Raw genomic sequence first — 12,313 nt, 5'->3', positions numbered from 1 at the left:
TTATAGTTTCATAAATTTTTATAAAGTTTTGGAATTTTTTATTTTTCTATCTTTTTTTCTTTTATCATTCTTGGTTATTTTCTATGCCATTTTTATAATTTCTCATTAACTTTTTCTCCTTTCAAATTTTTCTTCTTTTTTCTATGTGCTTTCATTTGTAATTTTTTTGTTCACTTTTTCCTTTGTTTTAAAATTTTCTATAAATTTTTTTCTTTTCCTTTTCTTTCATTTTTTTACCTCTTCATTTTTTTTATTTTTTTCTCAAATTTTATTTTATGTATTTTGTATTTTTATTTTTTTTCTTAAATCTTTTTGTTCACACTTTTTGTTATTTCTTCTTTATAATTTTAAAACCTCAAACTTCTTTTTTTGTGCACTTTCTTTTCTTTTTAGTTTTTATTAGCTTTTACTTTATTTTTCATCTTTCATATTTTATATCTTTGTCCTCTATTTGTTATATTTTTTTTTTGTACATTCTAAACTAAAAGTTTTTCCATTTTATATTTGAAATTTTTATTCATTTTGTCTTTTTATATTCTTTTGATTCGCTAATTTTTTATTTTCTTACTTTGTTACATTTTTCTTTTTTTTATTTTTCTTTTTTCCTTTTTTGGTATTTTATTTAATTTTTTCTCTTAATTTATTTTTTCATTTATTTTTAAATAATTTTTATAAAGTTCAAAAAAAAAATTTTATTATTTTTTTTTCTACTTTGAAAATTTTTAATAAATTTTTCCCTTCACAATTTTCCTTCTTTTTGCTTTTTTTTTCATATGCTTTCATTTTTACTTGTTTTAATTTTTTCGTTGTTTTAAAATTTTATAATTTTTCTGTTTTTTATTCCAAATCTTTTGTCTTTTCATTTTTATTCTTTTCTTGCTTTTCTTTTTTTCTTCCACAAATTTCCTTTCATTTCTTATTTGCGTTTCTAAATTCTGATACTTTTTTTATTTTGCATTAACTTTTCTCTTTTTTAATTTTTTGTCTGACTTTTTATATTGTTAGGTCTTACATGTTTTTCAATTTTTTGTATTTTTTAAACTTTTTTTTTTTCATTTTGTCATTCCCTTTCATTTTTGAAATTTTTATTCAATTTTTGTCCTTTTTTATTTTCTTACTTTTTATACTTTTTGTTGTATTTTTGTTTTTTTTTCTTTTTTTGTGCTTTATTTATTTATTTTCTTTCTTTCTTTATAGTTTCATAAATTTTTATAAAGTTTTGGAATTTTTTATTTTTCTATCTTTTTTTCTTTATCATTCTTGGTTATTTTCTATGGCATTTTTATAATTTTCCATTAACTTTTTCCCCTTTCAAAATTTTCTTCCTTTTTCTATGTGCTTTCATTTTTTTTTTTTGTTCGCTTTTTCCTTTGTTTTAAAATTTTCTATAAATTTTTTTCTTTTTCTTTTTTTTCATATTTTTGCCTCTTCATTTTTTATTTTTTCCTTCTTTTTCTCAAATTTTATTTTATGTATTTTGTATTTTCCTTTTTTATTTTTTTCTTGCTTTTTCTTAAATCTTTTTGTTCACGCTTTTTTTTATTTCTTCTTCATAATTTTAAAACCTCAAACTTCTTTTTTTGTGCACTTTCTTTTTATTTTTATTTATATTTTTTATTAACTTTTATTTTATTTTTCATCTTTCATATTTTATATCTTTGTCCTCTATTTGTTATATTTTTTTTTCGTTTTTTTTTTCTACATTCTAAACTAAAAGTTTTTTCCATTTTATATTTGAAATTTTTATTCATTTTGTCTTTTTATATTTTTTTGATTCGCTAACTTTTTATTTTCTTACTTTGTTACTTTTTTCTTTTTGTTTATTTTTATTTTTTCCTTTTTTGGTATTTTATTTAATTTTTTCTCTTAATTTATTTTTTAAAAAATTTTTATAAAGTTCAAATTTTTTTTTTTATTTTTTTTCTACTTTGTAATTTTTTAATAACTTTTTCCCTTCACAAATTTCCTTCTTTTTGCTTTTTTTTTTTTCGTATGCTTTCATATTTACTTGTTTTAATTTTTTTGTTGTTTTAAAATTTTTTATTCCAAATCTTTTGACTTTTCATTTTTATTCTTTTCTTGCTTTTCTTTTTTCTTTCCACAAATTTCGTTTCATTTATTATTTGCGTTTTTAAATTCTCATACTTTTTTTATTTTGCATTAACTTTTCTCTTTTTTAATTTTTTGTCTGACTTTTTATATTGTTAGGTTTTATATGTTTTTCAATTTTTTGTATTTTTTAAACTTTTTTTTTTTCATTTTCTCATTCCATTTCATTTTTGAAATGGAATATTCAATTTTTGTCCCTTTTTATTTTCTTACTTTTTATATTTTTTTGTTGTATTTTTGTATTTTTTCTTTTTTTGTGCTTTATTTATCTTTTATCTTTTTTTTTATTTTTTTTTTCTTTCTTTGTTTATAGTTTCATAAATTTTTATAAAGTTTTGGAATTTTTTATTTTTCTATCTTTTTTTCTTTTATCATTCTTGGTTATTTTCTATGCCATTTTTATAATTTCTCATTAACTTTTTCTCCTTTCAAATTTTTCTTCTTTTTTCTATGTGCTTTCATTTGTAATTTTTTTGTTCACTTTTTCCTTTGTTTTAAAATTTTCTATAAATTTTTTTCTTTTCCTTTTCTTTCATTTTTTTACCTCTTCATTTTTTTTATTTTTTTCTCAAATTTTATTTTATGTATTTTGTATTTTTATTTTTTTTCTTAAATCTTTTTGTTCACACTTTTTGTTATTTCTTCTTTATAATTTTAAAACCTCAAACTTCTTTTTTTGTGCACTTTCTTTTCTTTTTAGTTTTTATTAGCTTTTACTTTATTTTTCATCTTTCATATTTTATATCTTTGTCCTCTATTTGTTATATTTTTTTTTTGTACATTCTAAACTAAAAGTTTTTCCATTTTATATTTGAAATTTTTATTCATTTTGTCTTTTTATATTCTTTTGATTCGCTAATTTTTTATTTTCTTACTTTGTTACATTTTTCTTTTTTTTATTTTTCTTTTTTCCTTTTTTGGTATTTTATTTAATTTTTTCTCTTAATTTATTTTTTCATTTATTTTTAAATAATTTTTATAAAGTTCAAAAAAAAAATTTTATTATTTTTTTTTCTACTTTGAAAATTTTTAATAAATTTTTCCCTTCACAATTTTCCTTCTTTTTGCTTTTTTTTTCATATGCTTTCATTTTTACTTGTTTTAATTTTTTCGTTGTTTTAAAATTTTATAATTTTTCTGTTTTTTATTCCAAATCTTTTGTCTTTTCATTTTTATTCTTTTCTTGCTTTTCTTTTTTTCTTCCACAAATTTCCTTTCATTTCTTATTTGCGTTTCTAAATTCTGATACTTTTTTTATTTTGCATTAACTTTTCTCTTTTTTAATTTTTTGTCTGACTTTTTATATTGTTAGGTCTTACATGTTTTTCAATTTTTTGTATTTTTTAAACTTTTTTTTTTTCATTTTGTCATTCCCTTTCATTTTTGAAATTTTTATTCAATTTTTGTCCTTTTTTATTTTCTTACTTTTTATACTTTTTGTTGTATTTTTGTTTTTTTTTCTTTCTTTCTTTATAGTTTCATAAATTTTTATAAAGTTTTGGAATTTTTTATTTTTCTATCTTTTTTTCTTTATCATTCTTGGTTATTTTCTATGGCATTTTTATAATTTTCCATTAACTTTTTCCCCTTTCAAAATTTTCTTCCTTTTTCTATGTGCTTTCATTTTTTTTTTTTGTTCGCTTTTTCCTTTGTTTTAAAATTTTCTATAAATTTTTTTCTTTTTCTTTTTTTTCATATTTTTGCCTCTTCATTTTTTATTTTTTCCTTCTTTTTCTCAAATTTTATTTTATGTATTTTGTATTTTCCTTTTTTATTTTTTTCTTGCTTTTTCTTAAATCTTTTTGTTCACGCTTTTTTTTATTTCTTCTTCATAATTTTAAAACCTCAAACTTCTTTTTTTGTGCACTTTCTTTTTATTTTTATTTATATTTTTTATTAACTTTTATTTTATTTTTCATCTTTCATATTTTATATCTTTGTCCTCTATTTGTTATATTTTTTTTTCGTTTTTTTTTTCTACATTCTAAACTAAAAGTTTTTTCCATTTTATATTTGAAATTTTTATTCATTTTGTCTTTTTATATTTTTTTGATTCGCTAACTTTTTATTTTCTTACTTTGTTACTTTTTTCTTTTTGTTTATTTTTATTTTTTCCTTTTTTGGTATTTTATTTAATTTTTTCTCTTAATTTATTTTTTAAAAAATTTTTATAAAGTTCAAATTTTTTTTTTTATTTTTTTTCTACTTTGTAATTTTTTAATAACTTTTTCCCTTCACAAATTTCCTTCTTTTTGCTTTTTTTTTTTTTCGTATGCTTTCATATTTACTTGTTTTAATTTTTTTGTTGTTTTAAAATTTTTTATTCCAAATCTTTTGACTTTTCATTTTTATTCTTTTCTTGCTTTTCTTTTTTCTTTCCACAAATTTCGTTTCATTTATTATTTGCGTTTTTAAATTCTCATACTTTTTTTATTTTGCATTAACTTTTCTCTTTTTTAATTTTTTGTCTGACTTTTTATATTGTTAGGTTTTATATGTTTTTCAATTTTTTGTATTTTTTAAACTTTTTTTTTTTCATTTTCTCATTCCATTTCATTTTTGAAATGGAATATTCAATTTTTGTCCCTTTTTATTTTCTTACTTTTTATATTTTTTTGTTGTATTTTTGTATTTTTTCTTTTTTTGTGCTTTATTTATCTTTTATCTTTTTTTTTATTTTTTTTTTCTTTCTTTGTTTATAGTTTCATAAATTTTTATAAAGTTTTGGAATTTTTTATTTTTCTATCTTTTTTTCTTTTATCATTCTTGGTTATTTTCTATGCCATTTTTATAATTTCTCATTAACTTTTTCTCCTTTCAAATTTTTCTTCTTTTTTCTATGTGCTTTCATTTGTAATTTTTTTGTTCACTTTTTCCTTTGTTTTAAAATTTTCTATAAATTTTTTTCTTTTCCTTTTCTTTCATTTTTTTACCTCTTCATTTTTTTTATTTTTTTCTCAAATTTTATTTTATGTATTTTGTATTTTTATTTTTTTTCTTAAATCTTTTTGTTCACACTTTTTGTTATTTCTTCTTTATAATTTTAAAACCTCAAACTTCTTTTTTTGTGCACTTTCTTTTCTTTTTAGTTTTTATTAGCTTTTACTTTATTTTTCATCTTTCATATTTTATATCTTTGTCCTCTATTTGTTATATTTTTTTTTTGTACATTCTAAACTAAAAGTTTTTCCATTTTATATTTGAAATTTTTATTCATTTTGTCTTTTTATATTCTTTTGATTCGCTAATTTTTTATTTTCTTACTTTGTTACATTTTTCTTTTTTTTATTTTTCTTTTTTCCTTTTTTGGTATTTTATTTAATTTTTTCTCTTAATTTATTTTTTCATTTATTTTTAAATAATTTTTATAAAGTTCAAAAAAAAAATTTTATTATTTTTTTTTCTACTTTGAAAATTTTTAATAAATTTTTCCCTTCACAATTTTCCTTCTTTTTGCTTTTTTTTTCATATGCTTTCATTTTTACTTGTTTTAATTTTTTCGTTGTTTTAAAATTTTATAATTTTTCTGTTTTTTATTCCAAATCTTTTGTCTTTTCATTTTTATTCTTTTCTTGCTTTTCTTTTTTTCTTCCACAAATTTCCTTTCATTTCTTATTTGCGTTTCTAAATTCTGATACTTTTTTTATTTTGCATTAACTTTTCTCTTTTTTAATTTTTTGTCTGACTTTTTATATTGTTAGGTCTTACATGTTTTTCAATTTTTTGTATTTTTTAAACTTTTTTTTTTCATTTTGTCATTCCCTTTCATTTTTGAAATTTTTATTCAATTTTTGTCCTTTTTTATTTTCTTACTTTTTATACTTTTTGTTGTATTTTTGTTTTTTTTTCTTTCTTTCTTTATAGTTTCATAAATTTTTATAAAGTTTTGGAATTTTTTATTTTTCTATCTTTTTTTCTTTATCATTCTTGGTTATTTTCTATGGCATTTTTATAATTTTCCATTAACTTTTTCCCCTTTCAAAATTTTCTTCCTTTTTCTATGTGCTTTCATTTTTTTTTTTTGTTCGCTTTTTCCTTTGTTTTAAAATTTTCTATAAATTTTTTTCTTTTTCTTTTTTTTCATATTTTTGCCTCTTCATTTTTTATTTTTTCCTTCTTTTTCTCAAATTTTATTTTATGTATTTTGTATTTTCCTTTTTTATTTTTTTCTTGCTTTTTCTTAAATCTTTTTGTTCACGCTTTTTTTTATTTCTTCTTCATAATTTTAAAACCTCAAACTTCTTTTTTTGTGCACTTTCTTTTTATTTTTATTTATATTTTTTATTAACTTTTATTTTATTTTTCATCTTTCATATTTTATATCTTTGTCCTCTATTTGTTATATTTTTTTTTCGTTTTTTTTTTCTACATTCTAAACTAAAAGTTTTTTCCATTTTATATTTGAAATTTTTATTCATTTTGTCTTTTTATATTTTTTTGATTCGCTAACTTTTTATTTTCTTACTTTGTTACTTTTTTCTTTTTGTTTATTTTTATTTTTTCCTTTTTTGGTATTTTATTTAATTTTTTCTCTTAATTTATTTTTTAAAAAATTTTTATAAAGTTCAAATTTTTTTTTTTATTTTTTTTCTACTTTGTAATTTTTTAATAACTTTTTCCCTTCACAAATTTCCTTCTTTTTGCTTTTTTTTTTTTCGTATGCTTTCATATTTACTTGTTTTAATTTTTTTGTTGTTTTAAAATTTTTTATTCCAAATCTTTTGACTTTTCATTTTTATTCTTTTCTTGCTTTTCTTTTTTCTTTCCACAAATTTCGTTTCATTTATTATTTGCGTTTTTAAATTCTCATACTTTTTTTATTTTGCATTAACTTTTCTCTTTTTTAATTTTTTGTCTGACTTTTTATATTGTTAGGTTTTATATGTTTTTCAATTTTTTGTATTTTTTAAACTTTTTTTTTTTCATTTTCTCATTCCATTTCATTTTTGAAATGGAATATTCAATTTTTGTCCCTTTTTATTTTCTTACTTTTTATATTTTTTTGTTGTATTTTTGTATTTTTTCTTTTTTTGTGCTTTATTTATCTTTTATCTTTTTTTTTATTTTTTTTTTCTTTCTTTGTTTATAGTTTCATAAATTTTTATAAAGTTTTGGAATTTTTTATTTTTCTATCTTTTTTTCTTTTATCATTCTTGGTTATTTTCTATGCCATTTTTATAATTTCTCATTAACTTTTTCTCCTTTCAAATTTTTCTTCTTTTTTCTATGTGCTTTCATTTGTAATTTTTTTGTTCACTTTTTCCTTTGTTTTAAAATTTTCTATAAATTTTTTTCTTTTCCTTTTCTTTCATTTTTTTACCTCTTCATTTTTTTTATTTTTTTCTCAAATTTTATTTTATGTATTTTGTATTTTTATTTTTTTTCTTAAATCTTTTTGTTCACACTTTTTGTTATTTCTTCTTTATAATTTTAAAACCTCAAACTTCTTTTTTTGTGCACTTTCTTTTCTTTTTAGTTTTTATTAGCTTTTACTTTATTTTTCATCTTTCATATTTTATATCTTTGTCCTCTATTTGTTATATTTTTTTTTTGTACATTCTAAACTAAAAGTTTTTCCATTTTATATTTGAAATTTTTATTCATTTTGTCTTTTTATATTCTTTTGATTCGCTAATTTTTTATTTTCTTACTTTGTTACATTTTTCTTTTTTTTATTTTTCTTTTTTCCTTTTTTGGTATTTTATTTAATTTTTTCTCTTAATTTATTTTTTCATTTATTTTTAAATAATTTTTATAAAGTTCAAAAAAAAAATTTTATTATTTTTTTTTCTACTTTGAAAATTTTTAATAAATTTTTCCCTTCACAATTTTCCTTCTTTTTGCTTTTTTTTTCATATGCTTTCATTTTTACTTGTTTTAATTTTTTCGTTGTTTTAAAATTTTATAATTTTTCTGTTTTTTATTCCAAATCTTTTGTCTTTTCATTTTTATTCTTTTCTTGCTTTTCTTTTTTTCTTCCACAAATTTCCTTTCATTTCTTATTTGCGTTTCTAAATTCTGATACTTTTTTTATTTTGCATTAACTTTTCTCTTTTTTAATTTTTTGTCTGACTTTTTATATTGTTAGGTCTTACATGTTTTTCAATTTTTTGTATTTTTTAAACTTTTTTTTTTTCATTTTGTCATTCCCTTTCATTTTTGAAATTTTTATTCAATTTTTGTCCTTTTTTATTTTCTTACTTTTTATACTTTTTGTTGTATTTTTGTTTTTTTTTCTTTTTTTGTGCTTTATTTATTTATTTTCTTTCTTTCTTTATAGTTTCATAAATTTTTATAAAGTTTTGGAATTTTTTATTTTTCTATCTTTTTTTCTTTATCATTCTTGGTTATTTTCTATGGCATTTTTATAATTTTCCATTAACTTTTTCCCCTTTCAAAATTTTCTTCCTTTTTCTATGTGCTTTCATTTTTTTTTTTTGTTCGCTTTTTCCTTTGTTTTAAAATTTTCTATAAATTTTTTTCTTTTTCTTTTTTTTCATATTTTTGCCTCTTCATTTTTTATTTTTTCCTTCTTTTTCTCAAATTTTATTTTATGTATTTTGTATTTTCCTTTTTTATTTTTTTCTTGCTTTTTCTTAAATCTTTTTGTTCACGCTTTTTTTTATTTCTTCTTCATAATTTTAAAACCTCAAACTTCTTTTTTTGTGCACTTTCTTTTTATTTTTATTTATATTTTTTATTAACTTTTATTTTATTTTTCATCTTTCATATTTTATATCTTTGTCCTCTATTTGTTATATTTTTTTTTCGTTTTTTTTTTCTACATTCTAAACTAAAAGTTTTTTCCATTTTATATTTGAAATTTTTATTCATTTTGTCTTTTTATATTTTTTTGATTCGCTAACTTTTTATTTTCTTACTTTGTTACTTTTTTCTTTTTGTTTATTTTTATTTTTTCCTTTTTTGGTATTTTATTTAATTTTTTCTCTTAATTTATTTTTTAAAAAATTTTTATAAAGTTCAAATTTTTTTTTTTATTTTTTTTCTACTTTGTAATTTTTTAATAACTTTTTCCCTTCACAAATTTCCTTCTTTTTGCTTTTTTTTTTTTCGTATGCTTTCATATTTACTTGTTTTAATTTTTTTGTTGTTTTAAAATTTTTTATTCCAAATCTTTTGACTTTTCATTTTTATTCTTTTCTTGCTTTTCTTTTTTCTTTCCACAAATTTCGTTTCATTTATTATTTGCGTTTTTAAATTCTCATACTTTTTTTATTTTGCATTAACTTTTCTCTTTTTTAATTTTTTGTCTGACTTTTTATATTGTTAGGTTTTATATGTTTTTCAATTTTTTGTATTTTTTAAACTTTTTTTTTTTCATTTTCTCATTCCATTTCATTTTTGAAATGGAATATTCAATTTTTGTCCCTTTTTATTTTCTTACTTTTTATATTTTTTTGTTGTATTTTTGTATTTTTTCTTTTTTTGTGCTTTATTTATCTTTTATCTTTTTTTTTATTTTTTTTTTCTTTCTTTGTTTATAGTTTCATAAATTTTTATAAAGTTTTGGAATTTTTTATTTTTCTATCTTTTTTTCTTTTATCATTCTTGGTTATTTTCTATGCCATTTTTATAATTTCTCATTAACTTTTTCTCCTTTCAAATTTTTCTTCTTTTTTCTATGTGCTTTCATTTGTAATTTTTTTGTTCACTTTTTCCTTTGTTTTAAAATTTTCTATAAATTTTTTTCTTTTCCTTTTCTTTCATTTTTTTACCTCTTCATTTTTTTTATTTTTTTCTCAAATTTTATTTTATGTATTTTGTATTTTTATTTTTTTTCTTAAATCTTTTTGTTCACACTTTTTGTTATTTCTTCTTTATAATTTTAAAACCTCAAACTTCTTTTTTTGTGCACTTTCTTTTCTTTTTAGTTTTTATTAGCTTTTACTTTATTTTTCATCTTTCATATTTTATATCTTTGTCCTCTATTTGTTATATTTTTTTTTTGTACATTCTAAACTAAAAGTTTTTCCATTTTATATTTGAAATTTTTATTCATTTTGTCTTTTTATATTCTTTTGATTCGCTAATTTTTTATTTTCTTACTTTGTTACATTTTTCTTTTTTTTATTTTTCTTTTTTCCTTTTTTGGTATTTTATTTAATTTTTTCTCTTAATTTATTTTTTCATTTATTTTTAAATAATTTTTATAAAGTTCAAAAAAAAAATTTTATTATTTTTTTTTCTACTTTGAAAATTTTTAATAAATTTTTCCCTTCACAATTTTCCTTCTTTTTGCTTTTTTTTTCATATGCTTTCATTTTTACTTGTTTTAATTTTTTCGTTGTTTTAAAATTTTATAATTTTTCTGTTTTTTATTCCAAATCTTTTGTCTTTTCATTTTTATTCTTTTCTTGCTTTTCTTTTTTTCTTCCACAAATTTCCTTTCATTTCTTATTTGCGTTTCTAAATTCTGATACTTTTTTTATTTTGCATTAACTTTTCTCTTTTTTAATTTTTTGTCTGACTTTTTATATTGTTAGGTCTTACATGTTTTTCAATTTTTTGTATTTTTTAAACTTTTTTTTTTTCATTTTGTCATTCCCTTTCATTTTTGAAATTTTTATTCAATTTTTGTCCTTTTTTATTTTCTTACTTTTTATACTTTTTGTTGTATTTTTGTTTTTTTTTCTTTTTTTGTGCTTTATTTATTTTTTTTCTTTCTTTCTTTATAGTTTCATAAATTTTTATAAAGTTTTGGAATTTTTTATTTTTCTATCTTTTTTTCTTTATCATTCTTGGTTATTTTCTATGGAATTTTTATAATTTTCCATTAACTTTTTCCCCTTTCAAAATTTTCTTCCTTTTTCTATGTGCTTTCATTTTTTTTTTTGTTCGCTTTTTCCTTTGTTTTAAAATTTTCTATAAATTTTTTTCTTTTTCTTTTTTTTCATATTTTTGCCTCTTCATTTTTTATTTTTTCCTTCTTTTTCTCAAATTTTATTTTATGTATTTTGTATTTTCCTTTTTTATTTTTTTCTTGCTTTTTCTTAAATCTTTTTGTTCACGCTTTTTTTTATTTCTTCTTCATAATTTTAAAACCTCAAACTTCTTTTTTTGTGCACTTTCTTTTTATTTTTATTTATATTTTTTATTAACTTTTATTTTATTTTTCATCTTTCATATTTTATATCTTTGTCCTCTATTTGTTATATTTTTTTTTCGTTTTTTTTTTCTACATTCTAAACTAAAAGTTTTTTCCATTTTATATTTGAAATTTTTATTCATTTTGTCTTTTTATATTTTTTTGATTCGCTAACTTTTTATTTTCTTACTTTGTTACTTTTTTCTTTTTGTTTATTTTTATTTTTTCCTTTTTTGGTATTTTATTTAATTTTTTCTCTTAATTTATTTTTTAAAAAATTTTTATAAAGTTCAAATTTTTTTTTTTATTTTTTTTCTACTTTGTAATTTTTTAATAACTTTTTCCCTTCACAAATTTCCTTCTTTTTGCTTTTTTTTTTTTTCGTATGCTTTCATATTTACTTGTTTTAATTTTTTTGTTGTTTTAAAATTTTTTATTCCAAATCTTTTGACTTTTCATTTTTATTCTTTTCTTGCTTTTCTTTTTTCTTTCCACAAATTTCGTTTCATTTATTATTTGCGTTTTTAAATTCTCATACTTTTTTTATTTTGCATTAACTTTTCTCTTTTTTAATTTTTTGTCTGACTTTTTATATTGTTAGGTTTTATATGTTTTTCAATTTTTTGTATTTTTTAAACTTTTTTTTTTTCATTTTCTCATTCCATTTCATTTTTGGAATGGAATATTCAATTTTTGTCCCTTTTTATTTTCTTACTTTTTATATTTTTTTGTTGTATTTTTGTATTTTTTCTTTTTTTGTGCTTTATTTATCTTTTATCTTTTTTTTTATTTTTTTTTTCTTTCTTTGTTTATAGTTTCATAAATTTTTATAAAGTTTTGGAATTTTTTATTTTTCTATCTTTTTTTCTTTTATCATTCTTGGTTATTTTCTATGCCATTTTTATAATTTCTCATTAACTTTTTCTCCTTTCAAATTTTTCTTCTTTTTTCTATGTGCTTTCATTTGTAATTTTTTTGTTCACTTTTTCCTTTGTTTTAAAATTTTCTATAAATTTTTTTCTTTTCCTTTTCTTTCATTTTTTTACCTCTTCATTTTTTTTATTTTTTTCTCAAATTTTATTTTATGTATTTTGTATT

The sequence above is a fragment of the Durio zibethinus genome, unplaced genomic scaffold (assembly GCF_047325235.1).
Source record: "Durio zibethinus cultivar Kanyao isolate XHJ-2024 unplaced genomic scaffold, ASM4732523v1 HiC_scaffold_2, whole genome shotgun sequence".
Classification (NCBI taxonomy): Eukaryota; Viridiplantae; Streptophyta; class Magnoliopsida; order Malvales; family Malvaceae; genus Durio; species Durio zibethinus.
The sequence above is the reverse complement of the archived record's forward strand: the minus strand, read 5'-3'. Positions refer to the sequence as shown.